This window comes from Penaeus chinensis, chromosome 10, assembly GCF_019202785.1.
Source record: "Penaeus chinensis breed Huanghai No. 1 chromosome 10, ASM1920278v2, whole genome shotgun sequence".
In the NCBI taxonomy this organism is placed as follows: domain Eukaryota; kingdom Metazoa; phylum Arthropoda; class Malacostraca; order Decapoda; family Penaeidae; genus Penaeus; species Penaeus chinensis.
The window spans coordinates 7,602,658-7,626,177 of NC_061828.1; the positions used below are offsets into that span (position 1 = coordinate 7,602,658).

A 23,520-nucleotide genomic window follows, 5' to 3' on the forward strand; every position below is an offset into this window, starting at 1 on the left:
TTTTTCTGTAACATAAAAGGCAATGATCACTTTCTGCCTCCAAGGAGAATCGAACTCCTGGCCTCTGGTTTACTAGACCAGCGCTCTAGCCACTGAGCTATGGAGGCTTCCTTTCTTAAAATTAGAATTAGCAGACATATTGAAATAGATATGTAGCACTGGAACACCAACTTCGACCTTCCTGATGTAAACATCACTCATACGAAAAAAGGTCTGATGAGGCGGCGTCTCTCTTTCCATTAATTACAACATTATTGGTGATGGGAATATTGACGGCTGCCACATTTAGCATCCCTACGAAAAAAATAGGCTAGGTCACTTACGCCGACAGGTGGATCATAGAGAGCTGTTCTTCCAAGAAATATTTTCTGCCAGCAGTTCATGAAATCATTGGTTATGACATGGCTTGCCTGACCCCTCTCAGTATGACATGCCAGGTAGGAGTGACATTGAACATATAATTGTTACTGCTTTTACATGCCAAGGTGCACAAGACAGGAAGTGATCAGTTTGTTACTGGGAAACCTGAACACAAAGAGAAGAACCGGACAGAAATTAGCTAATGGCATAAACGAGCTATGGTTTAATCAGTGTTAGTTCTCAATGATGTAACATTGGTTGCAGGTACCAGGACAAGACTTGTATTGCACCCCTTGTAACCTTTTTCTAAGCATTAATATAAAGTGAATATGTACGAGCTGTCACGCACTGGTATATTTAGGAGATGATATAATTAGATCTCACAATGTGTACCAGCAGCAAATTTAGATTTAATACATTTTGAAAACCGTGTGTTACTTTTCACAAGTTTGTTAATTCAAAATTTGCAGCAAGTGAATATTGTGATTTTTTTTTATCTTTTTTTTATATATATTCATGATGGTTATGCATGACGAATTTGTTCTGGCGCTTGCAATCAGTGTACTGATTAAACATGGACTATATGCCATTAGCTTATTTTGTCTGCTTTTCTATTTTTCGTGTTAAGGTTTTTACTGTAACATAAAGGACAATGATCAGTTTCTGCCTCCAAGGAGAATCGAACTCCTGGCCTCTGGTTTACTAGACCAGCGCTCTAGCCACTGAGCTATGGAGGCTTCCTTTCTTAAAATAAGAATTAGCAGACATATAGTAAGTGAAATTGTTAGCACTAGAACACCAACTTCAACTTACGTAATGTAAACATCTCATGTGAAAGAAAGGTCTAATGAGGCTCTTCATCCTCATCCAAAACGTCCTTAATGCAACCGGTATCTTTCCTTCCATAATTCGTGTTTTCTTAATTTATAATTATCATTATGTTTTATTTTATTTGTGAAGCCTTCATTATTCAGTGGCGAGACTACTATTCTAGTACAGGACCATGATCGTACTTAGAGGCAGAAGGTGATTATTGTCCATTGATTTATTAAGAAAGCTGGGCATGAAGAGAAGAGGTTGATAGGCATCATAGCTAAACACATACATGCCGTTAAGTGTATGCTTAATAAAGTACTTGGTCTCTGTGGCATACCAAGATAACTATGGCACCTAAAAAGTTTTGACTATTTTGGTTATGAAGTTAATATACAGGAGATCACACGCATAACCATAATCAGTTAGATTATTTGGTATTAATTTGACATGTAGCGAACTTCTATTAAGAAAGTCGTGAACCTAAAAGTGGAGTATGAACACTTGCTGTAACATAAGGTGTGAGGTTTATTCTAACATGAAAGAAGCCTCCATAGCTCAGTGGCCAGAGCGCTGGTCTAGTAAACCAGAGGTCAGGAGTTCGATCCTCCTTGGAGGCAGAGAGCTATGGATATTTATGAGGTATTGTCCATGTTTACTCAGCACTTGCTTTTAGTGCTATATTGTGCTCCTGTTTTGTTGATCTTGTCAGTCTACAAGAGTTGACATGCATAACTGTAATAAATATATTTGGTTTATTCTCAACCATAGACAGCCAATCAGAATTCGCCTAATTTATCGGAAATCTACTTGCACGTGTGTGCCCAGCAGGTATATTAAAACAGCAGCCCGCTTCTTTATATTAAACATATCACATCCCTGCTGATCTACTGCACATCTGAGTGGAGATTAAAGAGAGAAAATGCTGGTACTATTGATTATAACATGAGAGACTGAAAGATAGAGAGCGAGAATAGAATATGTTAGAATGAGTTACTTTGGCATGACAACATTGATAATAATGTCATTGAAAACAAGGACTTTATAGACTACACGACGTGTATGTCATTAGTTAGTAATATCTGTACTGTATTGTATTATCATTTATTATTAAAATAAAGAACAATGATCACTTACTGCCTCCAAGCAAGGTCGAACTCCTGGCCTTTTATCTGATTTACAAGACTAGCACTTGCTACTGAGCTATGGAAGCTTCCTTACAGTCTTAGAAATGGTACTTATGTTAAACGAAGATTTCACATGTCATACAGTGCTTACGGTTTTCACACATTGAGATAGTTATCTTATTTCATTACATTCATTACTTTCCAATCATGAACACCAAAAGGTTAAAGAGGTGCAATATCTACTTTGTACTGGGTGCTGGCAACCTGTGCTAAATCACTGAAAAAAAAAACAAAAAAAACATGGACTGTACCTCGTCTATACCATTAACCAATTAGTCTCCCTCTACACTTCGTGATAAGGTTTCTTATTAATATAAAGAAAAAATACCACTCTGCCTCCAAGGAGGATCGAACTCCTGGCCTCTGGTTTACAAGACCAGCGCTCTAGCCACTGAGCTATGGAGGCTTCCTATCCTTTAAAAAACAGTGCGTGCTTCCCAAACGTTCATGGCCATGCAGCACTACCACGTGTTTCATCCAGATGCAAGATACAGATGGGAAACTGCAAGAAAGGAACTGATTATGGTACTGAGAACCCTTACCATTAAGAAATATATAAAGAAAACTACCCTTTCTCCCTTCCGCAAGTTTCAAGATGCATGATACAGAAGGAAAACTGCTAGAGCTTAATTTCTGTGCCTTTTTATGTGCCCCCCCCCCCCCCAAAAAAAAAAAAGAATTCACCACTAACTGTAATTACAAAAGAAGTTAAATTACATAATATACTACAAGCATCTAATATTAATAACTATTCGAAGATAGACGAAAAATACAATATAATCATCTTGCAGCTTTGGCAGACTGCTTGGAGGCAGAAACTAATCATTATCAAAAGCAGAATGACTCTAATGGTCCCAGTATGATGGACTGACTCGGAAGGCGGGACCAGAGCAGAAGACGCAAATAATTTTCGATTTCCAGTGTTTTTCTGCTAGTAACAGGTTTTTTTTTTTTTTTTTTTTTTTTTTTTTTTTTTTTTTCCAAGCAGAACTTGCTTCTGGTATAAAAGCAGGTCATACTATGGTGAGATTCTGGAACACCAATTTCCTGATCTGGAAACTTGCGAAAGAAAGATCTGATAAGATGCTTCATCATTTCTTCCTTTCTTTCTTAACATCACTGTTATGGAGACATTAGCTGTCGTATCTAGTATACCCATGAAATCATAGACTGTTCCTCCTAGTAGGTCTGCTGCCAAGAGCATCGTAGTAAATTAGTCGGCACTGACAGCTGTTTCAGAAAAAGACACAGTAAAATGAAAATTATTTGCGTCTCCTGCTCTGGTCCCGCCTGCCCAGTCCATCAGAATGGGACCATCAACGTGATCTTGTTCAAGGGTGTAACAAGTACTCTACGTTTGATGATGATCAGTTTCTTCCTCCAGGAGCATGCCAAAGTTGCAAGATGTAAAGATGATTATCCATTGTTGTTTTTTTCGTGGATCTTAGAATAGTTATTAATATTAGATGGTTGGAGTATGATAGGCCTGTAGTATCTTAGGTATTTTAACTTCTGGATGATGGAAGAGCTGAATGAGCATGAACGTTTGCAATGACCATCCTGATAGGCAGCCCCCATAGCTCAGTGGCTAGAGCGCTGGTCTAGTAAACCAGAGGCCAGGAGTTCGATCCTCCTTGGAGGCAGGAAGTGATGATTTTTCTTTATATTAATGGAAAACCTTACTACGTAAGTAGAGGGAGACCGGCATAAATGGTATAGATGAGGTACAATCCGTGTTTTTCAGTACTTCTCAGTGATTTAGTACAGATTGCCAGCACTCGGTAGAAGGTAGATATTGCACCCATTAAATATTTTGGTGAGTATGATAATGAAGTTAATCTTCAAGAGCTGATATGCATGAACAAAATTAAATAAATTAAATATTACAATATTCACCTGCTGCGAAATTTAAGTTACAAATATGTGAAAACCGTAAGTACTTCATGTGATGAAATCTTGTTTTAATACAAGTACCGTAAGGGAAGCATCCATAGCTTAGCAGCAAGTGCTAGTCTAGTAAATCAGATCAGGTGCTCAATCTTCCTTGGAGGCAATAAGTGATCACTGTCCTATATTCTATTGAGAAAAGTTAATATAAATAAAATGCATATATTGTTAGCTAATGGCATACACGTCAAATCTATTATATTCTTACTCTTTCTCTCTCTCTCTTCTTTTTTTTTTTTTTTTTTTTGGGGGGGGGGGGGGTAAAATAAATATCAGAATTTACTCTAAGCACCACTCAAATGTGCAGTAGGTCAGCAGTGGTGTGATCTGTTTCATATAAACCTCGCCTAAAACTGGGCTGCAGCTTTAATATACCTGCTAGGAAAGCATGTGTAATCAGATTTCCGATAAATTAAGGGAATCCATAAACCAAATATATTATTAATTGCAGTTATGCATGTCAACTCTTGCAGATTGACAAAATCAACAAAACAGGGACAGAATATACCACTAAGAACAAGAGCTGAGTGAACATGGACTTTACCTCATGCATACCAATAGCTTTCTGCCTCCAAGGAGGATCGAACTCCTGGCCTCTGGTTTACTAGACCAGCGCTCTAGCCACTGAGCTATGGAGGCTTCTCTCAGTTAAGAGTAAACATCACAAATGTTCATGCTACGATTTTAGGTTTCACAACTCTTGTTTTATTTCATCCAAATCAATACCAAATCATTTAACTGATTATGATTGTGCATGTGATCTGTATATTAACTTCATAATAGCCAAAACTTTTAAAGTGCAATAGTTATCTTCGTATGCCACAGAGACCTAGAACTGTATTAAATCAAAGGACAATAATCACTTTCTGACTCCAAGGTGACTCATACTCCTGCCCTCTGGTGAACTAGAATGACATAATGAAGGCTTCCTTACTTTGGTGAAAGACCAATACAAAAAGCCTTCATGAAAAAATTGCTGCTGGTAAATGTTATATCTAATCTTATCTTTAAAAGTTATACATACTAATGCATGACAGCTCGTATATATTCACTTTATAACCATGATTAGAAAAAAGTTATACGGGGTGCAATACATTTAAGGAGTGCTACATTATTAAGAACGAACACTGATTAAACATGGACCATGGCTCCTTTATGCGATTAGCCAATTTCTATCTGCCTCTACTCTTTGTGTTCAAGTTTTTCAGTAACAAAAGGATCACTTTCTGTCTTGTGCATCTTGGCATGTGATAGCAGTAACATAAGGTCATGCCATAACCCATGACCTCATGAACGATTATGAGAACTGCCGATAAGTGGTTTACATTCCTACCCTAGGCAGCAAGTTACTCTTGGAAAAAAACAGCTCTCTGTAATACACTCACCGGAAGATGCGCAAGCGGCCAATATTTTTTTCGTAGGGATGGTAACATCTCCATCGCCAATAGTGATATAAATAATGGAAGGAAAGACGTTCTGGATGGGGATGAAGGGCCTCATCAGGCCTTTCGCAGATGTTTACATTAGGAAGGTTTAGGTTGGAGTTTCAGGGTCTCTACTCACTACAACAAGGCCTGCCTTAATGCCGGGAGCAAGTACTGCTTTGAAAAAAATATATTATATAATGTATCTTGCCAGCTCTGCAGCAGAAAGAGGGGCCGGAAACGAAATTATTTGTGTCTCCTGCTCTGGTCCAGACCATTAGTCTGAGACCATCATTCTGCCAAGCCGGTAATAAGTAAAGGCCTGTAACAGCTTCTGCTGTATTTAACCATCCCTTGTAAGTTCTTATTTTGTTTCATGCATCATGATGAAACTCGCATAAGGGCTGCATGAGCATGTACACTTACTAGATAAGTACTGTTTTTGCCCTATGATGGGAGTCTTTCATAGCTCAGTGGCTAGAGTGCTGGTCTAGTAAACCAGAGACCAAGAGTTTGATCATACTTGGGGGCAGAAAGTGCCTTTTGGTGGTTATGATTATATAGTAATTAATTAAGAGCTGGCATGTATGACTGCAATGAAATAAGACGCCACAATATTTTTATCTGCAGTGCAATTATAAAACGTGTGAAAATCGTAAATACTGCATGAACATGTGCTGAAAATCTGTTTCAACACAGGTACTTTTTCTGAGACTATGTAAGGAAGCTTCAATTTATCTAGTAAGTCGTGGGCTCGATCTTCTTTAGAGACAGTAAGTGATACTTCATTCTCAGAATTAAATAAAATAAAGAAAATAGAGTGTGACAGACATTATTAGATAATGACATAAACGACGTGCAGGCTGTTTATCAAAGTATTTAGTTTCAATTGTATTGTAAACAATCCTAAGGCAAGGTGACCCTCCCAATATTTACTATTGTCATTCACATTCTTTTCTCTCTAACACTCGGTTTATAAGCAGAATCGTTGTATCTGGTGTGTATTACCATTTTATGTTAAACAGAAGCTTAAGAGAAGAGGGCTAAGCTAAAGAACCAGAATTTTAGCTCTACCCACATGATTTATTTATTAACGTCATGCACGGAACCATGTATGCCACGAACTCTCCCAATATGCAAGATCAACAAAACATGGTAATATGGGGTTATTAGCAACTACTGAGTTAACGTGGACTGTATCTTATGTATACCAATAGCTTTCTGCCTCCTAGGAGGATTGAACACCTGACCTCTGGTTTATTAGACCAGCACTCTAGCCACTGAGCTATGGAGGCTAACTTTATTCCAATGGAAACACCACACTTGTTATAGCAAGTGTTCATAAAGCAATTACTGGTTTCACAGCCCTATTACTACAATTTCTCTACAGGTAAATATAGTAAAACGTTTATTTTATATGTTCCAAATAAATGCCAAGTCATTTTATGGATTATGGCTTAACACGTGAGCGCCTATACATTTACTTTGTGACCATATATTTACTTTATGACCATGACAGCCAATACATTTCAGGTGCTGCAATACTTGTCTTGTTAGTATGCCATTAAGACTAAATACATTATTAAGCATACATTACACAGCGTACATGTCTTTAGGAAATGAAGCCTGTCATCCTCTTCATGTCCAGTTTTCTTAATAAATTGAATCGCACTGATCACTTTCTGCCTCCAAGGAGGATCGAACTCCTGTCCTTTGGTGTACTAGAATAGCTGTCTTAGCACAGAATAACCGGAACTTACTTTGAAGGAGCAGTACTTACAAGACACGTCTCATTTCATAAAAATTTAGTGTAACACATTATTTTCAAAAGTTTGTTAATTTGGGTTTGCTGCTGGGAAATGTGTTATATATTTTATGTTTTTTCTATTATATATTTATTATGGTAATGCATGGCAGCCTCTTATTCATTTACTAATCTTAATCAGAAAATAGTTACAGGGGATGCAATACTTACCTTGTCATAGGTCATGAAACATGACCTATGCATGCCATTAACTCATAAAAATTAATGTAACACATTATTTTCAAAAGTTTGTTAATATAGATTTGCTGTTTTGTTATCTATTATACCCTTTTCTATGAATATTATGGTAATGCATGGCAGCTCCTGTATATTCACTTTGTCCTGGTGCTTGCCACCAATGGTACATCACTAAGAATGAGTATTGATGAAACATTTCTTATGGCTTATGCATGTCGTTAACTCTGTCTGCCTCTGCTTTTTGTGTTAATTAAGGTTTCTCACTAATATAATGATCACTTTCTGCCTCCAATACATTGTGCAACTTGGCATATTTAGTGCCATCCCCATACCGTGGAAAGAGATGATAAGTCATGCTGATAGGGGTCAGCCAAGTCATGCCATAACCCTTGACCTCTTGGATGTCTATGAAAACTGCCGGCAACTGGTTTACATCCATTAATTTATACATTTATTATCATTATTTATTTATTTTTTAATATATTGTTTTTTTTTGTTTTTTTTTTGGGGGGGGGGGGGGGGGGTACTAAATGTGGCAGTCGTCAATGCCTTAATCACCACAAGTGTGATGAGAAGAAAGGAAGGACGCCACTTGCCCGAAGGATGTTCTTAATGATGGAGGGCCTCATGAGACCTTTCTTTCGCATGAATAGTGTCCACATGAGGAAGGCCTCCTAGTTGGTGCTCCGTGATCTCTACGCACTGAAGTATGGTCTTTATGCTGGTAGCAATTATTGCTTAAAAAAAAAAAAAAAAAAAAAAAAAAAATTGCCAGCTCGCCAGCAAAGGGGGAACCAGTAAACAATTGTGATTTGCATCTCCTGCTCTGGTCCCGCATGTCGAGACCATCAGTCTGGCACCATTTCCATCATTCTTCCAAACTGAGAGAGTAAGGTTCCTCAGTACCATAATGATCAGTTCCTTTCTTGCATTTTTCCGTCTGTATTTTGCATCTGGAGGAAACTTGCAGAAGGGCTTGCATAACCATGAACGCTTACAACACACATACTGTTTCTTGCTGTAAGTTAGGGAGCCTCCATAGCTCAGTGGCTAGAGCGCTGGTCTTGTAAACCAGAGGCCAGGAGTTCGATCCTCCTTGGAGGCAGAAAGTGATAATTTTCCTGATATTATTGAGAAACCTTACCACGGAGAGAAGAGGGAGATAGACAATTGACTAATGACATACATGAAGTACAGACCATGTTTAATCAGTAATTATTCTCAGTGATGTGGCAGGTATTGCACGTTTAGACTTTTTGGTTATTATTATAAAGTCGATATTCAAGAGTTGGTATGACTGGCCGTAATCAAATAAGATAAAATAAAATGTCACAATATTTACCTGCAGTGAAATATGAATAAAAAAACATTTGAAAACCTTAAGTAAAATCTATAATCACTTCATGAACATGCGAGGAAAATTTAAGTAAAGTTTCTGGGACTATGTAAGAAAACTTCCATAGCTCATTGGTTAGTGCTGGTCAAGTAAATCAGAGGCCGGGAGTTCAGTCTTTCTTGGAGGCAGTAAGTGATCACACATAGTTTCTTGCCATATGATAGAAAGCCTCCATAGCTCAGTGGCTAGAGCGCTGGTCTTGTAAACCAGAGGCCAGGAGTTCAATCCTCCTTGGAGGCAGAAGGTGATAAATTTACTTTATATTATTGAGAAACCTTACCGCGAAGAGTTAAGGGAAACACACAAATGACTAATAGCAAACATGAGGTACAGTCCATATTTAATCAGTAATTATTCTCAGTGATGTAGCATGGGTTGCTAACACCCAGGACAGGGCAGGTATTGCACCTCTTAAACCTTTTGATGATTATGATTATATAGTCATTATTCAAGCGCTCACATGCCTGACCGTAATAAGATAAAATAAATGTTACAATATTTACCTTCAGTGAAATATGAATTAAAAAACATTTAGAAACCTTAAGTACTGCATGAGCATGTGATTTATCGTTTTAGTAAAAGTACTGTTTCTGGAACTATGTAAGAAAATGATCATTAGCCTTCATTTTACTGAGAAAACCTGACGTGAGTAGAATATAGACATCATTAGCTAATGGCATACACGCCGGGCACTTCTATAATGATTAAAGTAAGTACTTCGTTATAATGACGTTATTGTGATTATGTCAAGGTGACACTCCCTAGATCTGCCAGTTATACAGATTCTTTTGTTCTCTCTTTCTCTGACCTTCATGTAATCAGGTGTATTCTATCTGGTCTGTATTGCCTTTTTTGTCTTAACTATTATTTTATCTTTCTGAGCTCCACCCAAATATGCAGTGGGTCAGCAGTGGTGTTGTAGTGACCCATACCTAGCCAGACCGCGCCGGAGCGCTGGGAATAGCCTAGTTACCCGCGCAAACTCACGTGGAGGATGTTACCTCTTCCTTTTACTTATGTGTATGTACTTTTATTGTTTTTTGTGTATAAATTTTACTTTACCCGTAATTTCATCTTTCTTTTTAAGGGAACTATAGCCATTTTCTTTTACTCTTTTTATACGCACTCTTTTAAAAGCTGGGGTAAGAGCTTGCCTAGCTCTTTTAACTTATTTTAAAGTTTTTAACTGTATTAAATAAACTTTTTATAGGGAGTAAGGGGTTGTAACCCCAAGCTTACAGTTGACCTTTTCTTCGGCGGAACATGCCACGCCATCTAAGGAGGGGGGGGGGGGGAGTTAGTTAACTCGTTCCCGGGGCTAGTTAGTTAACTCGTTCCCGGGGCTAGTTAATAGCCTACTAATTAAATCCTTGCTGGGGGTCGGCTATATATAGCCCGGGAACTGAGCTGGAAGAGGCAGGGGTATTGGTTGTAACGTCCTCAGAGCGGCCGATGTACACCCGGCGGAAGCTATGGACGTTGGTTGCTTTTGTGATGTTTCCCCTGCGGTCATAAGGACGAGGTTTTAAAGGCAGTAAGGTGGGATATTTTAAGTTTTCACTATTTATAATAGAAACGGAGTGCATCTTTTTTTTTCTTTTAGGTTCTGGTTCCTAACGTCCATTTTTAGTGTTAAATATCTTTTTGGTGCTTTACCAGTTTTTACATGTTTTAATGTGTTCAGTGTTTTATGTTTGAATAGTGTTTTTAAGATGCGTGGGTGAAATACCTCCTATTTACTTTAACCCTTTTAAGAGACAAATGATACCATAACTTGTCTACCTGTGCCAAGCAATTGACAACCTTCTATCAGTCCTTAAGGCTGACACGCACTCCCCTCGGGATTTAACACGCTTACCAGACAAACTCTTGAGGATTAGGTCATTTTTCCTCTTCTTCCATAAATGCTTTCCTATTTATCAATTTTCACTCTTCTACTCGTCTTCTCCTTTCGATACATGTATTGTTCCTGAACGTACTAACCAGGTGGTGGCAGCGCTAATGACCTAATTAGCAAGAGTAATTAAGAGTCAATCATTACAGTGTAACCTATTGTGATAAGGATCTTGCTTAGAAGCGGACTGCCAACTTTGATATACCTGTTAGGCATGCATGTGCAACCATGTTTCCGATAAATTAGGTGAATTCTGATAGGCTGTCTACAGTTAAAAATAACCAAATACTTTGGAAATAAACCAAATATATTATTTATTACAGTCATGCATGCTAACTCAGATACACAATATAGCACCAAGTACTGAGTAAACATGGACTGTACCTCATGTATACCAATAGAATTCTGCCTCCAAGGAGGATCGAACTCCTGGCCTCTGGTTTACTAGACCAGCGCTCTAGCCACTGAGCTATGGAGGCTTCCTTCACATAAGTTATAGCAAGTTTAATACCGAGCTTATTGGTTTCACAACTTTGTTAATACAAATTCTTTACAGTTAAACATTGTAACATCATCCAAATTGATACCATATCATTTAATAGATTACGGTTGTGTGAGCTCTTGCATATTAACTTTAGAACCATAAATGCAAAAATGTTTTATATGCAGTCATTTTCTTGTTGGTATGCAATACTTACCTTGTACTGGTGCTTGCAACCAGTACTACATCACTGAGAAGGAGTACTGATGGAACATGGATTATGACTCATGTATGCCATTTATTTATGTTCAGGTGAAAGCAGTAGCACTAGCATGTTCAACATCATTACCTACTTGGACAAGGATCCTATGTCATGCTGAGAGGAGTCAGCCAAGGTCATACCATGCTGGGGCGAAATAGCCAAAGTCATGCCATAATCCTTGACCTCATGGTCAGCTATGGGCTGCTAAATGTAGCAGCTGTCAACATCTCCATTGCCACATGTGGTGTGAAGAAAAGAAGGACTTCGCTTGTCTGGAGGACATTCTTGATGGAGATGATGGACTAAATCAAACCCTTCTTTCGCATGAGAAGTGTCCACATCAGGAAGACGTCCATGTTGCTGTTCCAAGATCTCGACTCGCTACAGTACAACCGGTATTTATGAAGAGAGCAATTTCTTAAAAAAAACACATATGCCGGCAGCTCTGCAGCAAGTTTCTCAGTACTATAATGATCAACTTCTTTCTTGCAGTTTTCCGTCTGTATCTTGCATCTGGATGGAACTAGCGAAAGAGCTGCATGATCAAAAACACTTACAACACACAGTTATTTTGCTGAATGATAAGAAACCTCCATAGCTCAGTGGCAAGAGTGCTGATCTCGTAAACCAGAGGCCAGGAGCCTGCTCCTCCTCCAAGGCAGGTGATATTTTTTCTATATCATTGAGAACCCTTACCACGAAGAGTAGAGGGAGACAAACACAATAGACTAGTGGCATATATGATTTACAGTCCATGATTAATCATTACTTATTCTCAGTGATGTAGCATGGATTGGCAGCGCCCAGGACAAGATAGGATTTGCATCGATTACACCTTTTCAAGAGCTGACATGTATTTCCTTTTGGAATGAATAAATGTCGCAATATTTATCAGCAACAAAATTTGAATTCACACACATGTGAAAATTGTAAGTGCTGCATGAACATGTGATGAAGACTTGTTTTTAACACAAGGACTGTTTCTGAGACCGTCTAAGGAAGCTTTCATACCTCAGTGGCTATTGCTGGTCTAATAAATCAGAGGCCAGGAGTTTCTCTTCATTTTACTTTAAAAACAGAATAGAATAGAAGTGGGTGACATACCTGTCTGACCTTCATTTTATAATGATAAGTATTCTATTTTTTTTTTTTTTTTTTTTTTGTAATTTTATGTTAAACTGAAGCTTTTGAAAAGACAGCTGGACCATAGTACCAAATATTCCTCTTACTAAGCAGCAATGGCGAGACCTGTCGCTATATAGACCTTCTTTCAAAGTGGGCTGATAATAATTACATTTGCTAACTGTGCATGTTAATGCCACCCGGTCAGTGAAAAGGTGAGTAAATTGCTGGGGGAGATCTGCATCTGCGGTATACCTGCCGGGCAAACACGTAAAACCAGATTCTCGATCAATTAGGTGGATTCTGATTGGTCAGTGGGTGTCGACCTACATGTATAGTTAAAAAGAAAACAGATATCAATTTATTACAGGCATGCATGCTAACTCTTGTATATTGCAAGATCAACAAAACAGGGCAATACATTTGGACTGTACCTCATGTATACCAGTAGTTTTCTGCCTCCAAGGAGGATCGAACTCCTGGCCTCTGGTTTACTAGACCAGCGCTCTAGCCACTGAGCTATGAAGGCTTCCTTTAACTGCAAGGAAACAACACATATGTCATAGCACACATGTTATAGCAATTTTTCATACAGCAGTTACTGGTTTCACAATGCAAATTCTTTACAGGTAAATATTGTAACATCTGTTTCATCAAAATGAAAGCCAAATTGTTTTAATGACTTTGGTCATAACCAAAACAGTCAAAGGTTTTAGGTGCAATAATTGTGTTGTTACTATGCCACTGATCCCAAGTTTTTTATTAAGAATACAGCATGTATGCCATTAGGCAATGAAGCCTGTCACCCTCTTTCCATGTCAAGCTTAACCCTTTACTTCCTGACCCTTCTTCTTTACCTGAAATTTGTTGTTACATGATAGGAATATATATTGTATTAGGGTTATTAATAAGTAACATCAAGTGTTTTTTTTTTTTTTTTTTTTTTTTTTAATTTATTGATAATAAACTATTTCCATAAGAGGGACAAAATTGTCACTTCAGGAGTACAAAAACATACTCTGCACCTGAATATTTCTCAGTTTTTTTGTTTTTTTTTATTACTTTCTATTTAAACATAAATGCAATTAAGACACTTAACTTTCATTTTATAAGCATTTGTGCAAAAAAGTATATATTTTTCTCAGTTGACCCTCCTGTATGAAATTGAAAAAAAACTATTTATCTGAGGAAAAATCCTTTCTGCAAAAATTCAGAGTAAAATAGACTTCTTGTATGGGGAAAATAATTTATCTTGTGATTATTTTGTGTGGAATTCTAGAAAGCAATTCCTCTTTGATTCACAACACAAATGAACTTCACATTTCATGCAAAACACAGATACCTTACCAGTGCATCCTGGCAGCTTACATGTGCCTCTTTTCTCAGAAATGATAGGGAAGTGCCCAACCATATCCAGTCTTATGTCTTTGTCAGGAATAGGCTTAGTTGCTCTCCCAGTTTTCTTCTTGGCAGCTCGACGGTTTTCTCTTTTTACCTCTACTTTTTCCACTTAGCAAAAGAAAATCTCCAAGTTTGAGCTTGAATTCACACAGAGACATTTGCTTTATCTTAGGTACCTCTAAGTGGTTTGCCTCTTTTCTATAAAGTAACCAAGAGTTTACCACTGTCATGTCTATCATATGAAAAAATAGCCTTTGGTAATATTTTTTTTTATCTACCCCACCCATATGTGTATTGTAGTCCTTGACAATGAATGGTCTAGCAACTTCTACTCTTTCTTTCATTTTTCTGTCAAATCTTGTGCACTTGTCGAATGGGAATGAAGTGGCAAATGTAGATACAAGATGCACTGCTTTGTTGTCAAACCATTTCAGAGCTGTTATTTTGTTACCATCCTCATACACTGTTTCCCATTCATCATGAGACCCACACCCATAAGCTTGAAGTTGCTTATCTGATTTGAACGTCAGGCTTTGTAATCTGTTTTGCTGAACAGTTCCACTACACCATATACCCCGTGAAGCTAAGTGATCTATGAGAGGGAGGGAGGTAAACCAATTATCAAAATATAATTTGTGATTCTTGAAGGGGGGTATAATCTCAGCAAGATGGAGCACCGAGTTAGCACTTGGTTTCAGATCTGGAACATTTGGATTATTTACAGGCTCCATTTTACCAACATATGGCATGAAATCATACACCATTCCCATATCATCTGCCAAAACAAATATCTTGTATCCACGTTTATGTGGTTTCTTAGGAATATATGGTTTCATAGATGAATTCCCCTTGAAAGGTACCATCTGCTCATCTATTCATAGATATTCAGTCATGGGGATTTCTTTGAAATTGGATCTCAGGTGTTCGAGTAAGGGTCTAACTTTTGATAGTTTGTCATTTGGATCTATTTGGGAACATATGTGATAAAATAAGAAAACGCAGGTGGGAGATAATTGTTGCAAAAATATAGCTTGTCTTTATATATAGTCAAGTATGACTTGCATGTGCCTCATAGGACAATTTAGTCACATTTATTTATAAGTAAATATCTCTGCAGTAAATTACCTGGTTGAGGATCAATTAGGGAGCAAAATGTTGTTGCAGTCGGTGCACGATAAAGCATCCACACCCTGTGATGTTTTCCAGTTTTCTGAGCTTGATGAAAAACCAGGGCTGAAGCAGAGTTGCCAGTACCGTCAGTATATTAGGACAATAATGTCTTCTTCAGCAAACACCTTCCAATTCGGGATATTTTACCCAAAAGGACCATTTATTTATAAGCGGACAAATTTGTCCTTATAGGAAGTAAAGGGTTAATAAATTTAAGAACAATGATCACTTTCTGCCTCCAAGGAGGATCGAATTCCTGGCCTCTGGTGTACTAGAATATCGGTCTAGTCACTTGATAATGGGGGCTTCCTTACTTTGGTGAAGGAGCCGTGCATATAACAAAGCAAATCTCATTTCACAAAACTTAATTTTCTATTAATATTTATTACGGTAACGCATGACAACTCTTGTATAGTCTCTTTTTAATATTAATCAGAAATTGGTTACAAGGCAGAAAGCTTACTGGTGTACTACAATAGTACCCTAGCCACTGACCTTATTTTGGTGAAGGAGCACTACATGTTTTTGTAGGCCTGTAAATTTTGATTTGCTGTTGGTAAATGCTGTAATATCTATTTTATATTTTTCCTTAAAATATTTATTACGGGAATGTATGGCAGTCTGTACTTTCCTTGTCTTGGTGTTTGCAATCAATGCAGTATCACTGAGAACGAGGACTGATTAAACATGGGTTGTGATGCACTTATACCACGATTTCTGTCTATCTCTTAGTGTTTAGGTTCCTCAGTAACATGATCACATTCTGACTCAGTAACATCATGATCACATTCTACCTCCAATACCTAGTGCACCTTAGCATGTGATAACGGTAGCAATTACTAGTTCAATGTTATCACCTATTTTGGCAAGGAAACCTAATTCATGCTGGCAAGGGTCAGCCAAGACATACCGTAATCCTTGACCCACTGGAAGAAGGCCTATATGATTTTTTTTTCTTTCTAGGGATGCTAAATATGGCAGCCATCAACGTTTCCATCGTCTACAGTGATGTGAAAAACTGAAGGAAGAGTACCACTTGCATGAAAGATATTAATTGAGATGACGAAGGTCCTCATTAGACACTTTTTTTCGTATGAGAAGTGCCCCCATCAAAAAAGGCCTCCCAGTTTGTGTTCCAGAATTTCTACTCAGCATCAGAAAGAGAGACTGGAAAACGATTGATTTACGTCCCCTACTCTGGTCCCAACTACCGAGACCGTTAGTGTGGAACCATTTCCATCAGGCAATCCTCTGTTGTCTTCGCCCCGAAATTCATAAAATAGTCAATCAGTATTAGGTGTTTGGATTATGAATGACCACGAACACTTATTACACAAGTATTGTTTCTTTCACACTGAAAAGAAGCCTCCATAGCTCAGTGGCTAGAGCGCTGGTCTTGTAAACCAGAGGCCAGGAGTTCGATCCTCCTTGGAGGCAAAATGACCATTTTTTTTTTTTTTTTTTTTTTTACTGGGAAGCCTTGCCACGATGAGTAACGGCATACATTATGCACAGTAGATGTTAAGTCTGTACTTATTCTCAGTGATGTAGTTACCATCACCCAGACGAAGACATGTATTGAACTCCTTAAACTTTTTGGTGATTATGATTATAAAGTCGATATTCAAGAGCTGACATACATGAATAGGATAAAACAAATGCAACAATACTTATCTACAGCAAAATTCTGCATTGGAATCTTTGCTTTCAATTCTGAACAGTGACTCACCCACACACTTCTAAATTCAAACTGGAACATTTTCCATTATTGACCCCTCAGTTGGTTCACCTGGTTCAGAGTTGGATTCACTTGCCAGGTCTTGGAAGACTTACATGGAATCGACCACATTCCAATAGTTTTGGGGAGGTGAATGGCATTCCAGCCAATGAGGCGAAGGGTTGGCGACTTGGACATGCAGACTGCAATCTTTTTAAATCAACTGCAGTAATGCAGGGATCTGTGAATGATGAGCTGTCAGAGCAAGAAACCCGTGCTGCAGTCAAAGATATCTTGATATAAATATATTAATATAATCCAACAAGATAATTTTAAATAATCAAATCATTCTGATCGGCCAAGAATAAACTAAATACTTTTTAATTACAGTTATGCACGCCAACTCTTGCATACTGACAAAATAAACATTATGGGGCTTAATATATGACTGAGAGAAAGTTCAGAGTTTTATCTCGTGTAGCTTTCTGCTTGCAGGGAGGGTCGAACTACTGGCCTCAGGTTTTCCTAGACCAGTACAACTCTCATAATACAGGAAACAAATCTTAGCTCTTCATCCCTATCGCCTCATCAAGTTCAGCTTTCCCTATAAATTAAAGGACAATGATCACTTTCTGCTTCCATGGAGGATCGAACTCCAGGCCTTTGCTGTACTAGAATAGGGCTTTAGCCACTGAGTAATGGAGGCTCTTGTATCAAAATAAGTCTTCATGAAAAGTTCAACCAATGCTTATGGGTTAAACGTTTGTTCATTTAAATTTTGCTATATTGCAATAACTATTTTATCTATTTTCATTAAAATGTATATTACTTTAATGCATTACATCTCTTTTATTTTCACTTCACAACCATAATTAGCGAAAGGTTCGGGGGGGGGGGGGGGGGACGCTATACTGAATACAGATTAATCATGGCTCGTGTATGCTTATTAGCTTATCATGTCTGCTCGTGGAAATTGAGCCATTTTTGACGGATTTGCAACGAAAACTTTATTAGGGTTTGCTGAATTCCAGAAAACTATGAACCCGCACAAAAACTTGACTTATCGAGGGGTTAATGTACAAAAATAAAACAGATGTCTCAGTATTAACCCATGTCATAATATAAAATAACACATTTGAAAACCAGTGCTAAATGACCATAAAATCTTGCCACATATCCATATGTTTCTTTTCAAAGCTAAGAAAGTCTCTAAAGCTCATTGGGTAGAGCTTCAGTCTTGTAAATCAGATGACAGCAGGTCCTAGGAAGCAGGAAGTGATAATTTTCCTTTATATTATTGAGAAACTTTACTATGAAGAATGAAGGTAGACATACAAAATGGGCCATTGATATACAGGAGGTACAGTCCATGTTTAATCAGTACTTATTCTCTTATGTAACATAGATTACCAGCACTTTTATGTATTCATTATTATTATTATTATTATTATTATATATACATATATATATATATATATATATATATATTTTTTTTTTTTACTCATAGATGGGCTCCATAAGTTCTTAGTCACCAACGGGTTAAATATTAGTCTTACTTATCTCACTTTTTAAATATTTTCCCTTGACTTTTGGATTAATATCATTAACAAAAAATTAATGAATGGTGAAATTAGGTAAGGTCACGTAGTGCCTACTAATTGACGCCTTGGTAACTGAGCACTCCATCTGTGTAAAAAAAAAATAATGGTCACCTTCATGTACCCGCGGCCATTGGGTACATGAAGTAATTAGTTTTTAGTAATTACAATTATTTCGTCAATATACAAGAGCTAGTGCTAGCTTGAGTCTTGTATGAAGACTTTGTTTTGATACATAGGAAAGTCATCATAAAGTAGGGGCTAGAGTGCTGGTCAGCAAGGTGTGTGCGTGGGTGGGGGTGGGGGGGCAGGAGTTCAGGCCTCCTTGAAGGCAGAAAACTTAAAATAAGAAGAGGGTGAGCTCATGGCATATATACAGTACAGTACATACTTAATAAAACTACTTGTTTCCAATGGCAAAACACCAAGACAGATGTTGCACCTCCCAAAAGCTATTGGTGATTATAGTCATAAACTTGCATAAATTACTTGTTTACTAATTTGAAAGATAAATAGATCAAAATATGTATACACTATTTACCCGGGGCAGATTTGTGGTTCTGGTATTACAATACTGTTTTACGAACACTGGTTACATGTGTGCTATTTCCTACACATAGAAAGGAAGCCTCCATAGCTCAGTGGCTAGAGCGCTGGTCTAGTAAACCAGAGGCCAGGAGTTCGATCCTCCTTGGAGGCAAAGACTTAGGGTTTTCCCTTACGTTACTAAGAAACCCGAGCACGAAAAGCAGAGGGAGGAATGATAAGTCAATGGCATCCATCTTTAATGGAATACTTTTTCTAAGTGGTACAGTGATTCTTTTTTTAAAGTTAATATCCAATATATGCCATGCACAACACTTGAATTTGTTTATTTATGAAGTCTGGTAAGACCCTTGCATGATCTAGATTAACAAATTTGTCCTGCATGACATTTCAGATTTTTTTTTTTTTTAAATCATGCACAGTTTTCACATGATGAAAATAAGTTTTCATAACTCAGTAGCTCAGTAGCCGAACCTCTCTGGAAGAAGTTAGTGGCAATTTTCCTTTCTGTTATCGAGAAAACAGACCGACACTTTGGGCTAATGGACTGTTAGCGCTCCCTAAATCCAGTCTACTAGCCCCTTACCCCCAAAGCACATGTATTATGAAAGTATTCCCTCCCCCATCCCTTGCTCGTTGTCGTGGGGGGTTTGGGAGACGGAGACTGAGGCCCAATGTAGATCACACCTCGGCTCAACTAAGTTTGCACGGTCTTCTCTTCTTTCCTCTTCCCTTCACCTTCCCCTGTCCAGTTCGTAAGGTGTGCGAGCCGTGTTGAAAGGATGAATGGCTGACTATGGTTTTATTTAATTTGCAAATTTGAGAGCTGGTTAGAATATTTCTGCAAATCAGTATTACTAAGGCTACAGAATTGATGCCATGTAACAATATCAGTAATGTAACTGACAGAAACATAAACACAATAACGTGTACACAAAGATGAAAGGAAAACAGCCACAGTAAGAAATGAAATTGAATCGTAACGTTACTGTGGCCGCTTTCCTTTCATCAGTAATGTAAATATCTCTATGAGTGTAGTATCTATTGACCACCTATAGTCTACCAAAATAATATTGCTAATATAATGTGAATGTTGCTAATATAAACCATAGATCAGAATCTCCCTCTTCAGTACTTGGTTCTTCCAAATGCAATGAAATGTCAACTGCATAGTTCCCATAGTCTCCTGCAAGAGTTTTCTGCATCTGGCAGTAGGTATTAGTGAGTAAAGGTCCATGCATGGAATTTGATAGCGTGAAGTATGGTAGCCGTGACAAGGAATACTGTTTACTATATAATGCAAACGGCATATCAGACTGCGACTTTGGTATAGGTACAGTGAACAAACCTTCAATTTGTTTTGTTTTTGTTTCATTGTTTGCAATATGGCTTGGAGATGAATTAAGACAATATTTGAAATAGACACCAATTTTTTAAACAAATAACCATTATTACACGTTTGAAGGTTTTACCTCGATGAACATATTCAGACAAAAAAAAAAAAAAAAAAAAAAAAAAATATATATATATATATATATAAACTCATCTCACAAAAAATATCTGTTGTATTTAGGTTTTATACATGTGTATATTCCCTCTATCGGAAGAAATAATTTGTTCTCAGTTAACAAATGAAAATACGTTTAGAACATTGGAGTTCTATATATCTATATATTCATCTCGTAAAATATTCGTATGTAAATTGTTTTGATTACATATGATCATAAGTCCATATGTATTGTTGAAGAAAAATAATAATGATATGGGATACATGATTAAACCTTTTTCAGGTATTTTATATACATTTCCATTCATACAGACGCACATGCAATCTACCCCCCCCCCCCCAAAAAAAAAAAAAAAAAAAAAAAAAACGCCTAATACTAAGGGTTTAGGATATTTTCACGATTTGTGTAAAAAAAAAAAAAAAAAAAAAAAAAAAAAAAAAAAAAAAAAAAAAAAAACAGAAACTGTTTTTCGCATTTTGTTTGAATTTTTATTTTTACCAAACCTGACCTATCTTGTTTCAAAGTCTATAACACTTCTACTTTCATTTTCATTTAGTTTCATTATTTCTCATGGCTTCTTTCACCCACGTAGATCAATTTACTATAGTTCCATTCATCGGCTGGAAGCGCGCGGTCCTTTTAAGAACTGCTAGTGCGCAACCACCACTTTGCTCTCCGCTCGTTAGAGTTGGACCTTGGCTGGCAATGGCGACGGCAGGCACGAGCGGGAAGGGTCAGGCCTGCATGGCGGGAGGTCAGGCATGCATGGCGGGAGAGCAGGCGGATGCTGAAAGGCAGTTCCGTGTAAGTTTCCTGCAACATCCCTCTGCGTCCTCTATTGCTGCGTTCTTGCGCTTGTTTGTTGGCGATTCGCCGATTCTTTTGTACTGAAGCCTCATCACATCCATACTGTTGATTGTATAAATCATGCTACCTTTATAAACAACGGTGGTGAAGAAATGACCTTCGCTGATCAGACCATAGGTCAATCTTCGCCACAAAGCGTGGAGGTCGCCACGGGTCACGAGATCGATACATTCAAGACGTTTCTATTGTAAAATACATCCGTTTCGCCAGACACTTGATACAATACTTTAACAGCTAATACTTATTGGTTGTCTCAGTAACGTGTGTGTGTGTGTGTGTGTGTGTGTGTGTGTGTGTGTGTGTGTGTGTGTGTGTGTGTGTAATATATACATATACATAAGTACATATACATACATACATATATGAATTAATATATGTATATATTTTATATTATATATATATATATATATATATATATATGAGTATGTGTGTGTATGTGCTTGTGTACGCACACACACATATACACATATACACATATACATGTAAATAAACACATATGAACATATATATATATATGTATGCATATGTATATACATATATACATAAATATATATGTATGCATATATATACATATATTTATATATATATGTATATATATATGTATGTGTGTGTATATGTATGTATGTATATATACATATATATATACATATACATATACATATTTACATATATATGTATATATATATATTGTGTGCATATATATATGTATATGTATATATATGTATATATACATATATATACACACATATATATGTATATATGCATATATATATGAATAAATATATATATATTGTATATATGTATACACATATGAATATATTTATGTATATTATATATATATATGCTTGTGTGTGTGTATGTGCTTGTGTACACACACACGCACGCACGCACATACATATATATATATATATATACACATACATATACATATACATAAAGATATGAACATATATGTATATATACATATACTTATATGTGTATATATATGTATATATACATGTGTGTGTGTGTGTGTGTACATATATATACACACACACACACACAGACGCACACACACACACATACACACTCATATATACACATGTATATATATATATATATATATATATATATATATCTGAAGTCTGTATTTGTGTATAATCGTACCGTTGAAGCCTCCATAGCTCAGTGGCTAGAGCGCTGGTCTAGTAAACCAGAGGCCAGGAGTTCGATCCTCCTTGGAGGCAGAAAGTTATTGCTATACAACAATCTGGACAATCCCTTTTGCATCCGTTCAGGGAGAGGGTAACGGTAATGGACTGGATAAAGGGGTACCAGAGGCCTAAACATTGGATCATACTCCGAGGAATTACTTAAAGAAGCCAATTTGCTACTATCCTACTATAATATGTATCGAGTTAATTCTGTCCTTACCCTTTTATAGAATTGTGACTATCCAGACTAAGCATGTTATGTGACTTTGGGGTATATATACATACATACATACATACATACATACATACATACATACATACATACATACATACATACATATATATGTATATATATATGTACATACACACACATATACATACACACATCCATATTCATATAGACACACACACACACGCGCACGCACGCACACACATATATGTGTGTGTTTGTATGTCTGTCTGTCTGTCTGTCAGTATGTATGTATGTATGTATGTACGCACGTATGTATGTATGTATACATTCTAAAAAGTGCAATTTTATACTCGATTGGCTATCCTGAAATCCAAGATGCCCACTCAAAAATTTCAGTAAAAAGGGGACCTCTCAGGAATCTCCCTATGTCGACATGAAG

At 37.1% G+C, this 23,520-nt stretch overlaps 14 non-coding genes across 14 annotated transcripts; 7 read left to right on the forward strand and 7 right to left on the reverse strand.

Moving 5' to 3' along the window:
• Window positions 1-34: 34 nt before the first annotated feature.
• On the reverse strand, window positions 35-107 carry Trnat-agu. The gene has a single exon. It is a non-coding gene; the product is annotated as a tRNA-Thr (tRNA).
• Window positions 108-1,024: 917 nt separating this feature from the next.
• On the reverse strand, window positions 1,025-1,097 carry Trnat-agu. Its single transcript has one exon. It is a non-coding gene; the product is annotated as a tRNA-Thr (tRNA).
• A 623-nt stretch (window positions 1,098-1,720) lies between these two features.
• On the forward strand, window positions 1,721-1,793 carry Trnat-agu. The gene has a single exon. It is a non-coding gene; the product is annotated as a tRNA-Thr (tRNA).
• Window positions 1,794-2,693: 900 nt separating this feature from the next.
• On the reverse strand, window positions 2,694-2,766 carry Trnat-ugu. The gene has a single exon. It is a non-coding gene; the product is annotated as a tRNA-Thr (tRNA).
• Window positions 2,767-3,930: 1,164 nt separating this feature from the next.
• On the forward strand, window positions 3,931-4,003 carry Trnat-agu. Its single transcript has one exon. It is a non-coding gene; the product is annotated as a tRNA-Thr (tRNA).
• Window positions 4,004-4,873: 870 nt separating this feature from the next.
• Window positions 4,874-4,946, reverse strand: Trnat-agu. Its single transcript has one exon. It is a non-coding gene; the product is annotated as a tRNA-Thr (tRNA).
• A 2,007-nt stretch (window positions 4,947-6,953) lies between these two features.
• Trnai-aau lies at window positions 6,954-7,026 on the reverse strand. The gene has a single exon. It is a non-coding gene; the product is annotated as a tRNA-Ile (tRNA).
• A 1,739-nt stretch (window positions 7,027-8,765) lies between these two features.
• Window positions 8,766-8,838, forward strand: Trnat-ugu. Its single transcript has one exon. It is a non-coding gene; the product is annotated as a tRNA-Thr (tRNA).
• A 458-nt stretch (window positions 8,839-9,296) lies between these two features.
• On the forward strand, window positions 9,297-9,369 carry Trnat-ugu. The gene has a single exon. It is a non-coding gene; the product is annotated as a tRNA-Thr (tRNA).
• A 2,060-nt stretch (window positions 9,370-11,429) lies between these two features.
• On the reverse strand, window positions 11,430-11,502 carry Trnat-agu. The gene has a single exon. It is a non-coding gene; the product is annotated as a tRNA-Thr (tRNA).
• A 1,842-nt stretch (window positions 11,503-13,344) lies between these two features.
• Window positions 13,345-13,417, reverse strand: Trnat-agu. Its single transcript has one exon. It is a non-coding gene; the product is annotated as a tRNA-Thr (tRNA).
• Window positions 13,418-16,823: 3,406 nt separating this feature from the next.
• On the forward strand, window positions 16,824-16,896 carry Trnat-ugu. The gene has a single exon. It is a non-coding gene; the product is annotated as a tRNA-Thr (tRNA).
• Window positions 16,897-19,401: 2,505 nt separating this feature from the next.
• On the forward strand, window positions 19,402-19,474 carry Trnat-agu. Its single transcript has one exon. It is a non-coding gene; the product is annotated as a tRNA-Thr (tRNA).
• A 3,374-nt stretch (window positions 19,475-22,848) lies between these two features.
• Trnat-agu lies at window positions 22,849-22,921 on the forward strand. Its single transcript has one exon. It is a non-coding gene; the product is annotated as a tRNA-Thr (tRNA).
• The last annotated feature ends 599 nt before the right edge of the window (window positions 22,922-23,520 follow it).